The following is a 22,329-nucleotide window of genomic DNA, read 5'->3' on the forward strand; positions in this document are numbered from 1 at the left end:
TTTGTGAGGGTTGCACTAACATACACAAAACCAACCCCGCAACACTTCTGTCACTGTTGCACTTCCTCTGAAACTCGCGTGGGTGCCAGGCACATGTTTGGAAATCATGGAAGAGGAGCAAGTAAAATGTGGCTGCTAACAGTGTGATGCCAAATGGCATCTCTGCTGGGAGTGAAAACCATAAGATGGAGTTCACAGTTACATGGATTATTTTTTAAGTGCATGACTCCTGGCTCTTTATCCAGATCCACTTGTGAGTTCCCCGAGCATCTTTGGAATGTGGGTCAGTCCCTCTATAGGAAAGAGGGAAAAGAGGGTGCCAGTTTGGAGGGCAGGTCAGATGGGGCAAAGAAGACTCCTCTCTTTATCTCCCTTCACACATATCCCTGGAAGCCACTGACATCCGCAGGATCAGAATCATAGCTAAGTGACTCTCAGTTTAAGTGATGCAGCCCAGTGTATATATCCCAGCTTCCAGAATTAACCATCAAAGATGATGATTTGAGACAGAGAGCTTTGCATTGCTTTTCTTTTATTTTTCTAGTAAGCGTCTGCCCTGAAACATGTGTGTCATTTGGAAATGAGAACAAAAGCCCCACCTCCCAAGGAGTTCCTATCATGGCTCAGCAGAAATGAATCTGACTAGTATCCATGAGGATGCCGGTTCAATCCCTGGCCTTGCTCAGTGGGTTAAGGATCCGGCGTTGCCATGAGCTGTGGCATAGGTTGAAGACACAGCTGGGATCTGGCATTGCTGTAGCTGGCGTGTAAGCCACTGTCTACAGCTCCGATTCGACCCCTAGCCTGGGAACTTCCATATGCCTCAGGTGCAGCCCTAAAAGACAAAAGAAGAAAATTAAAAACCGCACCTTCCAGTATCATTGTGAGAAATAGTGAGATGATCTAACGTCCATCTGGGTACAGTGCAAAGACTCATGTTTACCCTTTTCCTTCCTAAGATAAGGAGATGGGATCGATCTTACCACACATGGCTCACTCCCAAACAGTCTCACAATCCAAACACATGGACCACTGCCCCTCTGGCCAGAAGTTTCTGGCTGTTGCATCACTGTCCATCATTGACCTAAGTGATGATATGAGGTAGTGGCCATTTCAAAGGTCATCTAGAATACTGTAAGGATGCAGCTAAAGTCAGGAGTGAAACTGGTATTCAGCTTTTGAATTAGGCCTGTTGCTCTGCAGTAGATATGTTCTGGAAAGGGCTTAGCATTTGGGTATATAGCAGCGTGGTTCAAACACACTGTATGGGCTTGCTATTTATAGATATCCTAATGTAAATTCTTTGGCAGAGTAAAAACTACATATGCAATACCCGTCATTATCCACCAATTTATCTGGCTTATGGTTTCGGATTTGTACAAGTCAGTTTTTCTTAGTGTGTTTATACATTCCTAAATTTGCTGTCATGGCTTAGGTGTTCTTAATTAGTGGAGATGGACTTTGGGGAGGGGCCCATGAACCCCAAGAAATTGAATACAAAATAATATGCCTGAACGTGAAATTTTTGGGGAGGGGGGCATAGTGTTTTTGATACTCTCCAAGGGACGTGTGCTTCTCAAAAAGACTAAATTGATGTTGAAGATGTGTGGTAAGGGGGGCAGAATGGCATGAGACAGGAGCAGAGGAAGGAGCTATTCATTTCTACCCCGACCACCACATTTGAAAGCTCATCCCCGTTTACAAGGATCTTGCACCCTGGAGATGGATGTCTGGTGAGGAAAATGTGGACAAATAGTCACACCCTCTTACTGTCTTCTGAAGGGGTCTGTTTGTCAGAATACTGTGTGGGACAGGCAAGGTTCAGACACCTCTGGACAGTAAACTTTCTCAAGAAAGACTTTTTAAATTAATTTTTTATTATAGTTGATTTACAATATTCTGTCAATTTCTGCTATATAGCAAAGTGACCCAGTTATACATATGTATATATATATATACACATTCTTTCGCTCACTTGATTTTTAAAAATTCTTCTTTTTATTTTATTAAAGCATAGTTGACTAACAGTATTGTATTAGTTTCAGGTACAACAGGGGTTTGATATTTTTATAGATCAGTCATCATACAAAGTTGTTACAATATTATTGACTCAATTCCCTGTGCTGTACAGTACATCTCTGTGACATTTATTTTATAACTGGTAGTTTGTACCTCTTAATCCCCTTCACCTCTTTCACCCATCCCCCTATCTCCCTCACCTCTAGCAACTGCTAGTTTGTTCTCTGCATCTGCGAGTCCATTTCTGTTTTGTTGTATTTGTTCATTTGTTTTGATTATTAGATTTCACTATACATTTTTAAAACAACTTTTTTTCTCTGATGATAAGAATAACAAATACTTTGTAGAAATTTGAAAAGTCCAGGAAAAAAAATAAGGAAAAGAAAAAAATCACCTGTTGGTCACAATCCAGAGGCAACTACTGATAATATTTTGATCATGTATTTGCCTTTTATTTATGTGTATGTGTGTATATGCCTCCTTTCATTGACTTTTGTATTTACATAATTGAAAGAACAGTAGTCAGTGTCTAGGCATAACTTGACCTTTCACGGTAACCCTAGGAGGGAGAATGGGCTATTATTTCCATTTTATGGTTAGGGAATTAGGTTTCCCTATGTGTAGGGTAGAGATAGGAAACCATAGGAACCTATCTGGAGGCTCAGAAAGGTTAGGTGACTTGCCCATAATTGTATAGTTAGTTGAGTGACACAGCAAGGATGGGGACTCGGGCACCATGGCTCTGTGGAGGACACGTTCTCAGCCATCATGCAGCTCTCTCTCATCCTGTGTACTGTTTCACATTCTTCCATTTCACCTCACAACCAAGTATTTTATATGCCGCTGAAATCCATTTGCAACAGTATTTTGATCTTCTCATCTTAAGAAATTTTTGAAAACAAATGAAGCCACATTATCATGTGAAATGATTAAAGACCAATTCTTGTCCAGTTCTTCTGCCTTTGATTTTGCTGCTCTTTCCCCAGAAGTGTGTTTATGGAAGTGATCAAATGGAATATCGCAGAACCATCTGGAAAATCGTGCTACAACAAACCCTTTAGTCTAGAAGGTCCATGAGAGAAGGATGATAATGATTCAATACCCTGAGCACATCAAATGTTTCCACAAGTCATTTTCTCTATAGATTCTTTGGAATGCTAAATCATAGACTATTAGAATTGGGAACACTAGAGGTGATCTATTCTGGGTGTTTTTTAAATTATGGATAATTTTTATTGTGTAAATCAACTTATTGTGGAGAATTTCAACACACAGAAGCAGATAAAACAGTATAAAGAGCCATTATGTACGTAATCACCTGGCCTCACCAATTATCAATTCATGGACAATCTCAGTTCATCTGTTACGCCCACCAGTTACCACCACCCTTCTCCATACACACTGGATCGTTTTAAAGCAAATTCCAAACATCAAAGTGTTTCATTCATAAATATTTCAGGTTGCATCTCTAAAAGATAAGGACTCTTTTTTTTTTTTTTTTTTTGGTCTTTCTGTATTTTTCTAGTGCCACACCCACAGCATGTGGAAGTTCCCTGGGTAGAGATCCAATTGGAGCTGTAGCCATAGGCCTATGCCAGAGCCACAGCAACACGAGACCCAAGCCCAGTCTGCAACCTACACACACCACAGCTCACAGCAAGGCCGACTCCTCAACCTACCGAGTGAGGTTAGGGATAGAACCCGCAACCTCATGGCTCCCAGTCAGATTCGTTAACCACTGAGCCACAACGGGAACTTCCAGGACCTTTTTATAAACATGACTACAGTCCCACCATCAAAACTCCAGGTTTTTTAAATCAAGGGTCCATATAGTCTTTGGAGATTCACAAATTGTCTTTGGAATATCTGGGAATAACCAGAGCTTTCAAAATTGCGTGTGTACATGCATATGTGCATCATCTGGGGAAAGGATCCATAGCTTATACCAGATCAATAGAGTGTTTATAGCTTTCAAAAGTTGTTTAAATGTTCCCTTCCCCTTTTTTTCTCTGCTGAGTAAACTGAGGCCCAGAGAGAGGTAATGACTTGCCTAAGATCACACGGAGATTATGCCAATACTCCTGTCTAGGAACCCTGTCTTGGACTTTGAAAATGCCCACACAATTTCCTCAGAGTAAATTCCCATAGTCACAAGTCATAATGTACTTTCTGTGGTTTTATTTTTCATAAAATCAGTTGAGTTGAAAGAGTTTGAAAGCTACTAATGAACCTCATCCCTCTATCTTTCCGCTAAGTATTCCAGAAAGACCATACCCTAATTTATTTTCCAAGTGCTTGACAGAGACCATTGAATACTAAGAAAAATTTTATGTTTCAGCATCTCTGATTGCAATGAATGTCTTTTTTCCTACTGACTTATTGACAACATAGAAATCTTCTAGGGTCTCATGTGAAGGTTAGGTATGGATGCCCTTTGCCATCACTTATAGAACACATTGTCACATTTTGATGCTGTGAAGGGGTTATAGGTTTTGAGGTCTTTTTATCAATTGCCATCTTTGTGTCCTAGGCAAGCTGCCTAACCTCTCTGTGCTTCTTAATCTCTAATCCCCTAATTGGGATGCTAATTCCTAATAGGCGTGGTTTTTTTTTAAGGCCTGAGAATATGTAAAACACCCAATATATTGAAAGCATTTGTAAGCCTAAAGCATTGTTTACTTTCTTTTCTGCTTCACATTAGATGACTCTGTCACTGGCCAATCGCAGATGTCATCACTGAAAGAATTTCAGTAATCAAAAATGACATTCCAGTAATATAACTTGAGTTTTCCTCCCTTGGATTTTCAGTTAACTGTTGATTTTAGTGACATTTCAAATTAGCTATTTTGCATCCCCCAAAAGATAAGCCATATTCTTATGTGACTTTGATTTTGAAAGGGTGTTACAAGCCACCCAGGGCCCCACTGGAGCCATGGACCAAGGGGTTGCCTCATTCCTGGATGGTTCTCTCTGAATCTGAACCATGTTCTAAGCTAGCAAGAAGAAAGCCCTAACCATGCAGACGTGCCTTGCATCTCCCAGAAAGGTTTCATGTCCATCAAAGCAGCAACTATTTGTGGAGTGCCCATTTTGTGCCCAGCTCACTCCTATACATACACATGAAGCTATTATTGATTAGGAATTTAATTGTTCTCAGGGGAGAAGATGAAAGAAAATGGAACTTTGGCCTTGCATTCAAATCCCCTGGCAAGTCCAGACCATAGGCTAGACCTACTAAATTGAAATCTCTGAGTGAAGTTCCAAGCATTGGTATTTTTGTAAAGCTTCCTTAATGATTTCATGGTGCAGCATAGTTTGAGAAACACTGATCAAGACTAAAAGAATTATAGAATGTCAAAGAAAACTAGGATTCTTCCCCTTCCAATCAAGGTACTCAAAAGAATTGTTTGTCTTTACTTCCTCTTCTTTTTCACTTCCCATTTACCCTTCAGTCCAAAGAAGTGGCTCTGGCAAAAGTAACCTGCTCTTCCCTCCACGTTGCCAAAGAATCCAAGCGCTATTCAGATGCAGCTGGATTTACAAGGTTGATTATGTCTTTATTGAGTTATTTTCATAATTATGAGAGTAATAAGCACTCAATGTAGAAAACTAGAAAGCGTAGAAAATATAAGGAGAAAAATTCATTTGTCATACAATGGCCTAGACATTAGGATTCTTAGCTTTTTGGCTGTATTTATTTCATTTATGTTTCCTTTTATACACACACACACACACACACACACACAAGAAAGTTGAAGTAGTATATACATAAATGCACATTGTGCTTTTTTTTCCACCTGGTGTTATACAAAAACAATTTTCTTATACTCTTAGATAATGAATAACACAAATATTAAAGATGGCATATTTTATCTTTCGTCTGTTTTGTCTGTTTCATCAGTCCCTTGTGATGGCACATTTAGGTTCTTTTCAAATTTCACACATTTGAAAATATTAAAATGTTCTTCCTGATATATAAACATTTGAATATAGTTCTGATTAGTTTCATGGGAAGCAGAATTGCTAGGTCTGGATATAAACCCTTCAGAGGTCTTTTTTCTCATTGACACAAAGCTCTCTAGAAAGATTCTATCATAGCTTTTTTGGGGGTAAACTTTTTATTGAAGTATGACATCATACCAAACAGTACACACATAAGATTAGAGCTTAATCAATTTTCAAAAAATAAATTATTGCTCTGTATGTAACCAACACAAAAATCAAGAAATAAAATGTCATCAGAACCCCAGAATCTCACTCATACCCTTTTCTGTCACTGCCTTCCCAAAGGTAAATACTGTCTTGACTTCTAACAACATAAATTAATCTTCCTTATTTTTCAACTATATGTAAGTGGAATCATACAGTGTGTACTCTTTTATGCCTGGCTTCTTTCACTTAACATTATATTGTCAGATTCACCTATGCCATTGCATGTAATGCTGGTTTTTGCTTTCCTTGCTATATAGCGTTTCACTGTATGATTAGACCACTGACTATCCACTCTGTTGATGATGAACATTTGGATTGTTTCTTTGTTTGGGCTGCTAGAAGTGGTACTGCTTTGACCATTCCATATTCCCCCAAGTGTATACCCAAGTGCAAGCAACATTGCTGGGTTGTAGGTTATTCATATGTTCAGCATTAGTAGATATTTTCAAAGTTCTGATGTAGCCATACCAACTCATACTCCAACCCACAATGTATAAGAGTTCCATCATCTCCTTATCCCACCTACATTTGGTATTGTCTGTATTTCTCATTTAAGCATTCTCATAGATGATTATTGGTATTGTCCCATGGTTTTAACTTGTATGTCCCCAGTGACGTGAGTTTAGCCATTTTTGTGCTTTGGGACATTTAAATGTCCTGTTGTGAAGTAATTATTCAGATCTTTTGTCTATTTTCCTATTAGATTATCTGTCATTTTCTTTCTAATTTGTTAGAAGTTCTCTACAAATTCTAGATCCGAGTACTTTGAAAGATAAATGTATTGCAAATATCTTCTCCTATTCTGTGGCTTACTTCTTCTCTTAACAGAAATCTTTATTGAATGTAATCAGTTTATTAATTTTCTAAGGTTGTTAGTACTTTTTGTAATCTTTGCATACCCCATGAAGGTATTCTCCTATATTATTGCTTAGAAGTGTTGTTGCTTTGCCTTTCACACATAACATAGGTCCATAATCCAATTGAAATTGCTTTTTCAGTATAGTGTGAGATAGGGGGCCAAGATTCATTATGGTGCTGCATTGCCTCCTTTGCCATAAATTAGATAGCTATATTTTCCATTTATGTGGAGGTTGCTGTTCTGCACCACTGGTCTGTTTGTCTGGTCTTGAACCAATATAGCACTGCCTTAAATATAATGGCTTTATTAAAAAGTCTTGATAGCTGACAGAGTGAGCCTTCTAGCTTTGCTCTACATTTTCAAAACTGTCTTGGTTATTTTGGGGCCTTGACATTTCCAGATGTGTTTTTGAATCACCTAATCAATTTCCATAAAAATACCTGCTAGGATTTTTGATTGGGGTTTCGTTAAAGCTACAAATCCATTTGGAGAAAATAGACATCCTCATACTGTTGGTTCTTCCAGTAACAGATCCCACTGCAGACTTTGCTTCCTCCAAGTGCCCCAGGGCATGGTTACCTGAGAACCTAATTTTATGTTACTTTTTTTCATCTTGGGATCCTCAGACCAAGTTGTGTCGTATGAGTTTAAGCCCCAAATCTCTTGAAGGCAGATCTGTGATTATGAATATCCAGGAAAATATTTGTTTATTGTCCACCTTATGTCTATACTAAGATTTCTTTCCATCATCCTGAGTCGGTGAAGAATTTGTTTCTAATTCATTCTTTCTTTCTTTTCCGATCTACACACTATGTAGGCATTAAAATTCAACCTCCTTAGGGTTTTTCTGTGTGTGTGGTAAAATATACATAAAATAAAATTTACCGTCATATCAATTTTTAAAAGGTTACATTTTAAATGTGATTTTCTGTGGCATTAAATACATTTATACTGCTGTGCAGCCATCACCATCATTAGAACTTTTTCATCTTCCCAAACTGAAACTTTACATGTTAAACAGTTAGTCCCCATCTCCTCTTCACTCCATAGTCTATTTCTGTTTTGTAGATAGAATCACTTGTACCATATTTTAGATTCTGCATATAAGTGATATCATATGGTACTTGTCTTTCTCTTTCTGACTTACCTCACTTAGTATGAGAATCTCTAGTTGCATCCGTGTTGCTGCAAATGGCGTTATTTTGTCCTTTTTATGGTTGAGTAGTACTCCATTGTGTATATGCACCACATCTTCTTAACCCATTCCTCTGTCAATGGACATTTAGGTGTTTCCATGTCTTGGCTATTGTGGATAGTGCCACAGTGAACATACGGGTGCGTGTATCTTTTTGAATGAAAGTTTTGTCCAGATATATGCCCAGGAGAGGAATTGCTGGATCATATGAGAGTTCTATATTTAGTTTTCTGAGGTACCTCCGTACTGTTTTCCAAAGTGGTTTTACCAGTTTACATTCCCACCAACAGTGCAGGAGGGTTCCCTTTTCTCCACACCCTCTCCAGCATTTGTTATTTGTTGATTTGTTAAATGATGGCCATTCTGACAGGTGTGAAGTGGTCCCTCATTGTAGTTTTGATTTGCATTTCTCTAATAATTAATGATGTTGAGCATTTTTTCTGTGCCTGTTGGTCGTCCATATGTCTTCTTTTGAGAAATGTCTATTTAGGTCTTCTCCCCATTTTTCAATGTGTTGTTTGTTTTTTGTTGAGCTGTATGAGCTGTATGTATATTTTGGAGATTAGGCCCTTGTCTGTTGCATTGTTTGCAAAGCATCATAGCCTTTTTTTGTTGTTGTGTTTTTAGGGATGCGCCTGTGGTATATGGAAGTTCCTAGGCTAGGGATCTAATCAGAAATAAAGCTGTGCCAAAGCCACAGCAACCCAAGATCTGAGCTGCATCTGCAACCTACACCACAGCTCACAGCAACGCCAGATCCTTAACCCACTGAGTGACACCAGGGATCGAACCTGAGTCCTCATGGTAACATTGTTGGGTTCATTACTGCTGAATCACAATGGAAACTCCTCATAGCCTCTTAACCAGCAAATTTATAGGGCAAAGACGTATTAAATTTTTATTGTTTTAATTACGTTTATTCATTATTAATGGTTATTTTTATATTTAAAACTTTTTTCCTTTGTGAATTATATATTCATGTCCTTGTCTGTTTTAATAGAGTATTTATTTCCTGTTGATTTTTTTTTATTTATTTTTTCCCCACTGTAGAGTAAGGGGATCAAGTTTCCTGTTGATTTTTAAAGATTTCTTTAAAAATATTAAAACTATGTTTTTTAATAAATGTTGCTAATGTTTTCCTGAATTGAATTTTTTCAATTTTATTACATTTTTGACATAAAAAGAATTGTGTTGTTAAATGTCTTGAGTTTATTTAGCTATGCCTTGCTTTTTCAAACATTTTATTTAGAAAGGTCTTCCTCACTCTTGGAGCAAATAAAAATTAATCTATATGTTTCTCTAGATCTTTATTATATACTTTTTTATTTTTTGTCACACCCATGGCATGCAGAAGTTCCCATGAAACCCATGCCACAGCAGTGACCCAAGCTGCTGCAGTGACATTGTTGTATCTTCAACCTACTGCACCATAAGGGAACTCCTATATTTTTACTTTTATCACTTTAATCTATCCAGAATTTTTGTTGTTATGTGGTAAGAAAGAACTTTAATTTTTTCTGAATAAATATTTCTAAAACCATTTGTGGAATAATTCACTTTTTCACTAAAGTGAAGTGTTGCATTTGTTATGTAGTAAATGGCAATGTGTACTTGGTTCTCTTTTAGAGTCATCTGTTATATTCTAATGATTTTACATTTATTACTGTACTGTACTTGGGGATTACTATTATGTTTTAATCATGGTAGCTTTATTGATAATTAATGATACAAGTACCCTCCTGGGAATTTATTTAGCTGTACTCACCTTTTTGATTTTTCATCAGTCTCTAAATGTAATATTTTGAGAGTATTGAATGAAACTTTTCAGATCATTTCAGTGAAATCTCTACATATAGTAGAATGTCTTATACAGGAGGGTATCTCTTCAGTTATTGAAACATCTTTTATCCACTCATAATGCTTAAGAATTTTCTTCAAGTACTTTTTGCCCAGTCTTCTGTTAGCTATTTCCTGAATGTCTTAGAGCCTGAGTTACTATTATGAACCATTTCTTTGATATTTTCTCACTGGTGAGAGCTGACATATAGAAAATTACTTTTATATTAATTTTGTAATATAAGATCTTATGTACTCCATTTCTTACTCATTACTAAAGAAGTAAAGTATTGTTTACTGGTTCAGAGCGTGGGTTCTGGAGTCAGAAGCAGCAGTGTTCAAATCCCACTGTGCCACTTTGTACTGCCACCTAATGAGCTTCTCCGTCCCTCACTTCCCTGAGCCTCACTGTTCTTTCTGTATACTGAGCATGATAATATCCCTCTGCAGCTGTCATTAGGGTTAGATTAATTAGTGTATTCTAAGTGCCTGATACAGTGCCTGGTACATAGTAAGTCGATGTTAGCTGTTATTATTAATCATAATACCTATAATAATAATTGTACCTCTCTATAATTCTCTCTCTTTTCAGGGGATGGAGGAGTGGGGCAGGTAGGGACAGAATATTATTGGATATTGGATATTCCAAAATACAGTAAATATTAGTGGAGGTATTAGGCTAGTACCTACCTAATTTAAAGTTTTGCTGTAAGTGTAGATTGTGTATAAGTGTATACTGTACAGTGTTGGTGCTAAGGGGTACTCTTAAATCCCTTGTATCTCAAATTATTCTGCAAGCCACTGCAAATTTACACATTCAGCTTGAGGAACATAAGGTGGTGGTTTGCAAATTTAACTTCAAGACAAATTCATTTCCAACTAAATCATTCCTTAAGTCTTCCTTCTATATAAATTCCAGACTTCCTACTCATGTTTGCAGTTAAACTGAGACAGTCTTTCTTATGTTAAATTTGGGTAATGTTCTTAGCTTACTAAGAATTTCCATCAGGAAATTTGACTTTTTGGCAAGTATCAAGGTAATCATGTGATTTTTTTTTTTTTTTTTTTTTGTCCTTTGGCCTCTTTATGTGATGGCTTATATTAATAGATAGCCTAAATTAAACTCTTCTTACATTCCTGGAAAAGGTCCCACTTGGCCATGGGGATTTTCTTTTAATAACTTGCTAGATTTTGATTGCCAATACTTTATTATTTTTACATCTATATACATAAGGGAGATTGTTCTGTAACTGTCACTTTGTGTTCTTGGTCAGATTTTATTTTTAAGGATATGCCAAGTTTTAAAGAATTACTGGGAAGCTATCCGTGGATGGTTTGGTTCATGACCTTCTTGTTTTTTTTGTTTGTTTGTTTTGTTTTGTTTTTCTGTGAAAGTTTGTAGAACCTAGATCTCCACTTTGAATGTCTGAAAAAAATTGGACAATAATATCGTACTGCGGGATGGAAATCCTATGAAATTGGATTGGTATGATCACTATACAACTACAGATGTGATAAATTCATTTGAGTAATAAAAAAAATTTTGCCAAGTTAAAAAAAAAAGAAGAAAAAAAATATCGAAACTGATTACCTATTTTAAAATAATTTTTGAAAACATTTTTTACATTTTTTTCTGTTCTCTTTTTTCTGTAAATTGACATGGATCTGGTTTGTTAGTGTGTATTTTGCCAGAAAATTATTTATTTCATTTAAATCTGCATAACATCTCTGGATGAGTTATTATGGGATAGCCCTGGGACCTTCTTTCAACTCATCTCATCCTTACCCTTTCTGGCAGGCTTCTTATGTGCTCCTATCTTGTGAAAACCTTTTTCTGTAGTTCTCTGTGTCCAAATAACAGGGGTACATTAGATCTGGATTTGGAATCAGAGAAGTTAAATCCTAGTGTTCATGTTTCTACTTTATCCCTCCTTGCTCCCTCCTTAACTCTCTCATTATCCTTTGATTCCCTTCCCATTCCTGTAACAGTTCCTCTCTTGTCCCACTAGCTGTCACATCCTCTTCTACTCGTAATTCAAGGGTTGGTCTTCCCCAGAATTCTATTCTCAGTCTTCAGCTCTTCTCAATCTGTGTCCTTCTGGGACATCTTTTTATTCTTTTTATGTCATCCACCGACTGAAAACTCCCAAATCTGAATCCAACACAGATATCACTCTTCTGAGCTCCAGACCAAATAATCCAGCTACATTTTCAACAGCCTCTCTTGATGTCCTCAATATATTTTATTTATTATTATTTTTTTCTTTTTAGGGCCACTCCTGTGGCAAATGGAACTTCCCAGGCTAGGAGAGCTGCAGCTGCCAGCCTATGCCAGATCCAGCATTGCCATGAGCTGTGGTGTATGTCACAGACACGACTCAGATCCCACATTGCTATGGCTGTGGCGTAGGCCAGCAGCTGCCACTCCAATTCGACTCCTAGCCTGGGAACCTCCATATGCCATGGGTACAGCCCTAAAACACACACACACAAAATCTGTGCATGCAGGCTCTTCTACCCAATGTTAACATCATTAACATCCTCAGTCACCTACCAACCCGACTAGGTCTCTGTTCTCCATGATGGTAGAGCCAGACTCATTTTCACTCATTCCAACCCTATCCCTGTCACAAACATTGGTGATTTCCATATAACTCTTCCAAATATTCTGACTTCTTCAGTCCTTAAACTTCTCCCCTCTAGATCTTGTCTTCCACTCTCTCCCACGTTACCACCCATTTCTGTGACTGTTCCTAAGACTTGCACAAGGATTACACCATCTTTCCAATTGCAAAAATGTATAGAGAAAACTTTTCAGGCAAGGATGCTCAGGAATTGAATCATGCTGGAGGGGCAGCCATTCTAGATAACAGAGAACATATTCTCTTATGGTCTAGGCATTTCCTTGTTGAGAATTTTGCTTGCATATCTTTCTGTAATCTGCTTCATATCTCCCTGCTTTCAAAACTAAAATATGCCACATAGAATTGCACTCACATATAGCGGAGCTACAAATGCTTTGTATATTTTAAGGCACTTGTATTGCTTTTGTAATTTCCTTTTTCTAATTACTCAGGATCATCATTTTAAACACCAGTTATTGCACTTTTCCCATGTAGGAGAGTTTTTCTTTTGCGCGGATGACTCTATACTGCTGTGCCTTCCTACTTCTTGTATCTGATTCTAACGTTTTTCTAACTCTTCCTACACAAAGACTATCCCCCCTCAGAGTTCCCATAGTGGCTCAGCAGGAATGAATCCTACTAGTAACCATGAGGTTTTGGGTTTGATCCCTGGCCTCGCTCAGTGGGTTAAAGATCCAGCTTTGCCATGAGCTGTGGTATAGGTCCCAGACACGGCTCTGTTCTGGTGTTGCTGTGGCTGTGGCATAGGCCGGCAACTACAGCTCCTGTTGGACCCCTCACCTGGGAACTTCCGTGTGCTGCAGGTGTGGCCCTAAAAAGCAAAAAAAGAAAAGAAAAGAAAAAGAAAAAAAAGACTATCCCTTCTCTGGAGATTTGAGTCTTCTAACTTGCTTCTTTAGGTTTACTTTTATATTGAAAAATAAATCATCCAATCAGTTGGAATTCCTTAGAGGAAATAGAAATTGAACTTAATGAACTCTCAGGGAAGTAAATAGAGGATTTTTGGTTTTCAGTGTTTCATTTTTTATTTTTACTTAGTGATTTTACCTAGTGATTAGTTCATAAGACTTTTTGCTTACATTTCCTGGTTCTTAGCTTCATTTTCTAGAAGTTAGTTGCTGAGTTCCTGACAGGCTTGATATTTCTTAATTCTTCTTTAAAAGACAGATTGAGGAGTTCACATTGTGACTCAGTGGGTTAAGAACCCAAGGTTGTCTCTGTGAGGATGCAAGTTCCATCCCTGCCCTCACTCAGTGGGTAAAGGATCTGGCATTGTTGGAAACTATGGTGTAGGTCACAGATGTGGCTCGGATCTGGTGTTGCTATGGTGTGGCATAGGCTGGCAGCTGCAGCTCCGATTGGACCTCTAGCCTTGGAACTTCCATTTGCCTTAGATGTTGCCATAAAAAGAAGAAAAATAAAATAAAAGATTGATTAAGCTGAAGTTGCCGGTATCTGTTTTGTTCATTAATGCATTTTTACTGGATTCTTAATGTGCTGGTGATCATCCCCAATGGACCTGACCTTCCAGTTAACATAGGAAAAGATAAATTCCAAAATCATTGTCATTTTTCTATGGAGTGATTTTATTCTAATTGCTCTCCTGGACTCTATCTCTTCTCAGGTATATAGCTGGAAGTGACATGATCAAAATAAATGTTCCATGACTATGTCACATGAGGGAAAAAAAGAACAAAAGAAAAAAGTCCAACTACAAAATTAAAGTATGTGGCTTATGATTCTTTTTTTTTTTTTTTTTTTTTGTCTTTTTGCTATTTCTTTGGGCCGCTCCCACGGCATATGGAGGTTCCCGGCTAGGGGTCCAATTGGAGCTGTAGCCGCCAGCCTACACCAGAGCCACAGCAACACAGGATCCGAGCCGTGTCTGCAACCTACACCACAGCTCACGGCAACTCCAGTTCTTTAACCCACTGAGCAAGGGCAGGGACCGAACCTGCAACCTCATGGTTCCTAGTCGGGTTGGTTAACCACTGCGCCACGACGGGAACTCCTGGCTTATGATTCTAATGATGAATACAAGAGAGAACATGATGTGTAATCAGGAGGCTTCATGTCAGACCACAGCTCAACCCACTGAAGCCTCTCAAATGTACAGATTCTTAATCACTGAATGGTCTCTTTTCCAAAAGAAATACCCAGTCTCGGTCTGATAACCCAAGTGCTCTTGAATTTTATGAACTTGTCTGAGAAAGCAGTATACTTGGTTTTATATGTTATTTGTTTGTTCTTGTGGTTAGAATTATTTTAGCAAAGTTTCATTTTTAGACTGCCTATAGGTGACTTTGGCAGACAACAGGAAGTAAAAAACTTGATACTCTAATTTGTAATAAATCATGAGATTGAAGATGGGAGATATTTTAAACTTGTATATCAGGAGCCAAGAGCAATATGCCAAGTCATCTAGCTTCATGGCAGGACCCTTTATGGTTCCTTTTTTTTTTTTTTTTTTTTAATCTTTTGTCTTTTTAGGGCTGCACCTGTGGTATATGGAAGTTTGCAGGCTAGAGGTCGAATCGGAGCTGTAGCTTCCGGCCTACGCCACAGCCACAGCAGTGCAGGATCTGATCCTCATCTGCACCACAGCTCACAGCAACACCAGATCATTAACCCACTGAGCAAGGCCAGAGATCGAACCCACATCCTCATGGATACCAGTCGGGTTTGTTAACCACTGAGCCACAATGGGAACTCCTTTTTTATTTTTTTCTTTTGGGTTCTTAATTGGACGTTTCTTTGTAAGTCTGTCCATATCCTGCTTGGACAGTTGCATGGAGAGAGCTCAAACCTCACTCTGAGGGTCTGTGCCCTTTATTCCCAGGCCCTGGGAAGCAGCTATGAGATAGAGGCCTGTGGGGAGAGCAACAGTCTTGACTTCATTCCCAGTATTCAAAATCATCATATCATATAGGCCCAACTTTGAGGAAGCCTACTTCCAACCTGTTACATTGCTATAGCTGCAGAAGGTGCTAAATTTATACATTTTAAATTTTTTCTTCAGTGTCTCTCAAAGAAGAGCATAAGTTTCAGAAGCATGTAGTTTACTGAGGGTGTGCTCTCAGAAGAAACTTACCAGGAGGAAGGGAAGCAGAATAGGAGAGGAGAATCATACTGACTTGTGAAAAGCAATCTCTGTCTCCTCTAGTAATAAAGGAACAGATGGCCAACTGAAGATTCAGGAAGGAGTCAGGGGCATCTCCCAGCTGTGCATTCCTGGGCAGGGATTTCACATTCGAGGACATACTCTAGTCCATGCACAGCATGAGCCTGCCTTTTCCAGCGTATTCCAAGAGGTTTCCTTATCCTCCAAACATGCTCATTCCTTTAAAGAGTCTTTAACAAAAAGGCAAGAAGTTGCATCACTTTCAAAAGAAGAGAACTACCTTAAGGACTTGGACAGAAAATAGCAAGTGTGTCAAATCAGAGCACTTGGATAAAAATGACACTGGGAGAGCTGAAGCCATAGACAGCCAGTTGTAGGTTTCTACAGCTATGCCTTCAGGTACCTGGGAATCTGTTTCCTCCCTGCTTACTAGGAAGACAGGAATATGGATTCTTTTGTGCATTGTGTCAGAGCAAGCAAAGCCAGCTACATAACATACAGGTCTAGTGCAAAATGAAAACAGGTGCTCTTTATTCAAACATTCTTAAGAATTTCTATAGCAACATAGAATTAAACCAAACCCAGGGTTTAAAACAAACACAGGTTTTGCCTCCATGAAGCCGGTCTTACAGCATGATCCCCTCTATAGGGTTTGGCTGAGTGAGAGAAAGGGGATGGGAGAAGGGACAGACATTTCCCTAGTACTTGCTCTGCAAGGTGATCCATGTACATCATTCCATTTCATCCTCATTTTACAGATGAGGAGACTTCAGAGGTCAAGGTTTGGGAAAACAAAGCAGCTTCCCCCAGGGTCATGTGGCATCTGCACTGAAATTTGTAACCCAGTTCTGGCTCTCAGTTCCCCTTGCTTGGTTGTTGCTTGATCTGCTGCTTGTTTATTTTTTCTTTTCCACATCCACATTCCTAAAGTAGTAACAGCTTATGGGGACAGCACTTAGATCTGTTTCAAATTGTATTCTCTACAAGGCTAAAGAAAGAGTAAACATTCAATAAAGTTTTTAATGAATGAAGGAATTAATAAATACTCCAGATCCTGGTTCAACAACCACCACAATAATAATAGCGGAAACACAGGAAGGAAAGAGGAGGATGGAGGAAGAGGAAGAGTACTTGCAAAAAGGGGAGAAAGGGGCAGAGGAAGGAGGAAAGCAAGTATGTTCTGACCGGTCACTGCATGCTATTTTCTAGAACTTATTTTATTTAATCCATGCAACAGCCTTCCTAAACAGATCCTGTTTTTATGCCCACTTTACAAATGAGGAGGCAGAAGCTTACAGTTTTTGGTTACTTGGCCTAGCTTCTCTACTCTGTGTAGCTGAGGCTGAGTGCTAAAGGCTGCTTGCTCATGTGCCTCTGTAAGGAAAGCAATGCCAGCTATGTCCTGAGTCAGTCTGAGTCTCACAGTCTGTCCAGTGGCAGGTACATATTCCCCTCCAGGAAGAAACAGTGAAATTACTGTTGTGCAGATAGTAAAAGCAGGTGCCAGGTACTGAGTCCCTGGTTGCCGATTGCCTGCTGGTCCCCTTGGCACTTAGAATCCCTTTTCTAATCCTTACTACAGTCCCTTTGTGGTGGGTTAATATCTGATCCAAACAAGTGAACAAACTGAACCTGAGAAAGTAACTTGTCCAGGCAAACTGTCAGTCCACTTTAAAGATCATTAAAGACTCATCATTTGGAATCTAGACTAGGTATAGATATTTAATTGCCTTTCCTCACAAAATCCCATAGATACAACAGTATATACATTAAAAGATGTATATCAATAATGGTGGTAAAATGAAAAATGATAATATCATCAGAAGGCCAGAATTTGTGAGAAAACTGATTTGAAGCAGAGAGCACTGAAGTAATGGAGAAACCAGATGAGAGAAAACATGTCTGAAGCAGGTTCTGGAGGTAATAGTTACAGCCAGGAGAGCAGATGTTCCCAGTGGAGCTCTGGAGATCCAGCCCCACCCCCACTTCTTCAGCTTTAGTAGATGCAAAGAGCAAGTGTGGTCTGGGCAGTTAAGCATCATAGAAAGATCCTGTCATTCTTCCTCATTCCCCAAGAATGCAAAGAGCTAGAAGTATAGGTTTCTGCTGAAGGCTAAACCTCTGGAATTTTGTCTAAACAACCTAAAGCATTAGCCTAGGAAGTCACTCAGAATGGATTCAGGGGCGATACAGAGGAACAGAGCCCAAGATAATTCCTGACTTGAAAAACCCTAATTCCAAGAAGATAATCAACAGAAGGCAGCTCTACCCAGGAGGAAAAAAAAAAAAAAAAAAATATATATATATATATATATATATATATATGAAAGCATTCAAATCTCGAAATAAAACCCCCTGTATTTTGGCATTTGCGGGGGCCTCCATCCTGCCTTTTTGATCCCCACCCATGTACCCTAAGTCAGAGGCAGGCTATCAGCCTTCCCAGCTCAATTGGGTCCAAGGAGAGATTCTATTCACAGCCTTATCTGCAGAGGAAGCTCCCCCAAGCTACCTGTGTGGTCAAGCTAGTTCTTCACCCATAAATATGAACAGAAAATCAAAGCATGAATGGGAAGGACCAGTGCTCACAATCAAATCAACCACTCCTGGAAAATAAGAGAGGACACAATGATTAGGACTAATTTTGAAACTCTCAAGTTGGTATCTTTAGAAAAGTCCACAGAGTATTGTGACCATATCAAAAGAACTGGTTTCTTCTTTTTTTATTTATTTTTTATTTTTTTATTGTTATTTCTCCAATACAATTTTTTTTCTACTGTACAGCATGGTGACCCAGTTACACATACATGTATAAATTCTTTTTTCTCCCATTATCATGCTCCATCATAAGTGACTAGATATAGTTCCCAGGATCTCATTGCTAATCCATTCCAAATGCAATAGTTTGCATCTGTTAACTCCAAGCTCCCAGTCCATACCACTACCTCCCCCTCCCTCTTGGCAACCACAAGTCTATTCTCCAAGTCCATGATTTTGTATGGAAAGGCTCATTTGTGCAGTATATTAGATTCCAGACATAAGCAGCAGCCACAGGTCTGTTCTCCTTGTCCATGGTCTATTTCTGTTTTGTAGATAGAATCACTTGTACCATATTTTAGATTCTGCATATAAGTGATATCATATGGTATTTGTCTTTCTCTTTCTGACTTACTTCACTTAGTATGAGATTCTCTAGTTCCATCCGTGTTGCTCACACCAGTCAGAATGGCCATCATTAATAAGTCCACAGATAACAAATGCTGGAGTGGACGTGGAGAAAAGGGAACCCTTCTGCACTGTTGGTGGGAATGTAAGCTGGTACAACCACTATGGAGAACAATATGGAGGTACCTTAGAAAGCTATACATAGAACTACCGTATGACTCAGCAATCCCACTCTTGGGCACATATCTGGACAAAACTTTCCTTAAAAAAGACACATGCACCCACACGTTCATTAGTTTCTTCTTTTTTAAAAGGAGACAACCAGAGTTCCCATTATGGCTAAGCGGTAATGATCCTGACTAGTATCTATGAGGATGCAGGTTCCATCCCTGGTTAAGGATCTAGAGTTGCCGTGAGCTGTGGTATAGGCTGCAGATGAGGCTCGGATCCCCCATTGCTGTGGCTGTGGCGTAGGCTGGCAGCTATAGCTCCAATTCGATCCCTAGCCTGGAAATTTCCATGTGCTTTGGGTATGGCCCTAAAAAGCAAAAAATAAAAAAATTTAAAAAGTGAACAATCAATGCTAGGAATGAGTTTTTGGAAAAAAAATAAATAAGATTTCCAAAGTTTAAAAAAGTAATGCAAGACCTGAAAAATAGGATGAACAAATCTAAAGACTGAATCAGTAAAATGGAAGGTAAAGTAGGGTAATGCCCCAAGAGAGATAGAAAAAGAAAGGTAATTTATAAGACGAAAGTCTGGAAATACTGAAAGTGAAAACAGGAGGCCAGTGGATCATCTCTACTAGTATAAAACTGCTAAAATGGAGGTGAGAAGATAATTAAAGAAAAAAAAAATAATCAAGGATTTTTTTAAATATGAAAAAGAAATGAAGAAAATTAATAAAAAGTTAAATGGAAGGAAATTGGATTTATGTGTTCAAATTGAAAGGCTAAAGATATGGAAGCAGCCTAAACATCCATTAACAGAGGATTGGATGAAGATGTGGTACGATCTACAATGGAATAGAAAGCATGAAATAATGCCATTTGCAACAACATGGATGGACCTAGAAGTTATCGTACTAAATGCGGTAAGTCAGACAGAGAAAGACAAATATCATTTGAGATCACTAATATGTGGAATCTAACAAAAATGATACACTAGAACTTAGAAATAGACTCAAAGATTTTGAAACCAAATGTATGGTTACCAGAGGGGAAATGCGATGGGGGCGGGGGTATAAATTAGGGGGTTGGGATTGACATATACATGCTACTATATATAAAATAGATAGGTAACAAGAACCTACTGTAGAGCACAGGGAAATTTACTCAATGCTGTTTAATAATCTGTATGGGAAAAGAGTCAGAAAAGGAGTAGATATATGTATATATGTATATGTATAACTGATTTACTTTGCTGTAGATCTGAAATTGCTTTGTAAGTCAACTATGTTGCAATAATTTTTTAAATTGAAAGTCTCCAGTAAGCACTGACGAATGAAAGTCAAATATTAAGTGTCAAGCAGTAAAAGTAAAAATTTTAAAATGATATGAAAAATAAAATTGAAAGAACTATACATACACAATTAGCAGAATCATGATAACCTTTCTAAACTTCAAGAATAGAGAAAAATCCCTAAATACCTCCAGAAATTAAAAAGCAGGTGACCTTCTCATAATGAGAATCCGTCACATCAGACTGAGAGTAAAAGTCAAGGGCACTGTGGTTTCAGATTCTGAGGGAAAAGTACATTCAGCTTGGAATCCAATATCAAATCATTAGAATGACTCCAAAAAAGAAAGTCATCATATCTCCCAAAAGAGCATAGGTACAAATTAAATCCTGCATAAAGCATTCACAAAGCCATCAGTATATTAAAAAATGAATTTCTCATAACCAAGGAGAATGGATCACCAAAATTCAAGGACTGCAAAACATTTTAAAATGTATGTAATTCCCTACTTTGATTAAAAAAAGAAGAAAATTGCTAATACTCCACTGATGCAGAATCTATTGGAATTCCTATTTTCAAAAAGATTCGTATTAAGCTAGGATTTATTTACTTGCTGAAGAGTATCCACTAGAAAACTGCAGCAACCACCCCATGTAGCCCTGAATCATCAGTCCCTTTAAAGTGAGGAACAAGACAAGTTCACTCTTGCTTGTGTTACTCAACATTTCCCTAGAAGTTCCAGGATGGAAAAATAAGCAAGAGTAAATATTAGAATGTAGAGACAAAATTGCCATGACAAGCTGTTGATATGAAAGTCTGTTTAAAATAATCAGTTGAAACTCTTATGACTAATAAGACAATTCTATATACAACAAGCTCAACATATAAAACACAAAATCTGTTAATTTTTTTATGATTTTTAATTTTTAACATTATAGCTGGTTTACAGCATTCTCTTAATTTTCTATTGTACAGTATGGTGACCCAGTTACACATACACATATACATTCTTTTTTTCTCACATTATTATGCTCCATCATAAGTGACTAGATATAGTTCCCATTGCTATACAGCAGGATCTTATTGCTTATCCATTCTAAAGGCAGTAGTCTGCATCTGTTAACTCCAAGTTCCCAGTCCATCCCACTCCCTCCCCCTTCCCCTTGGCAACCACAAGTCTATTCTCCAAGTCCATGATTTTCATTTCTTTGGAAAGGTTCGTTTGTGCCATATATTAGATTTCAGATGTAAGTCATATCATATGGTATTTTTTCTTCTCTTTCTGACTGACTTCACTCAGTATGAGAGTGTCTAGTTCCATCCATGTTGCTGCAAATGGCATTATGTCATTCTTTTTTATGGCTGAGTAGTATTCCTTTGTGTATATATACCGTATCTTCCTAATCCAGTCATCTTTGGATGGACATTTGGGTTGTTTCCATGTCTTGGCTATTGTGAATAGTGCTGCAGTGAACAAACGGGTGCATGTGTCTATTTCAAGGAAAGTTTTGTCTGGATATATGCCCAAGAGTGGGATTACTGGGTCATATGGTAGTTCTATGTATAGGTTTATAAGGTCGCTAATTTTTCTTTACACCAGCAAAAACTATGGCAAGCAAGCTGAAGAATATCAGGAAGAAATATGTACATGCATTGTGAAGAAACATGCCAGCATTATGAAAAGACAGATAAGGAGATCTAAAGTAGTGGAAAGACATGACATTTTTTAGATGAGAGGACTCAATATTGTAAAGATGTCAATCCACTCATAAACTCAGGCTAATTCCAATCATATAACAGGAGCATTTTTTAAAAAAA

The 22,329-nt window shown here is 38.1% G+C and overlaps 1 protein-coding gene across 1 annotated transcript in view; it reads left to right on the top strand.

Moving 5' to 3' along the window:
- STAC (SH3 and cysteine rich domain) overlaps positions 1-22,329 on the top strand; it is a 119,215-nt gene that overhangs the window by 939 nt on the left and 95,947 nt on the right.

This window comes from Sus scrofa, chromosome 13 (genome assembly GCF_000003025.6).
Source record: "Sus scrofa isolate TJ Tabasco breed Duroc chromosome 13, Sscrofa11.1, whole genome shotgun sequence".
Classification (NCBI taxonomy): domain Eukaryota; kingdom Metazoa; phylum Chordata; class Mammalia; order Artiodactyla; family Suidae; genus Sus; species Sus scrofa.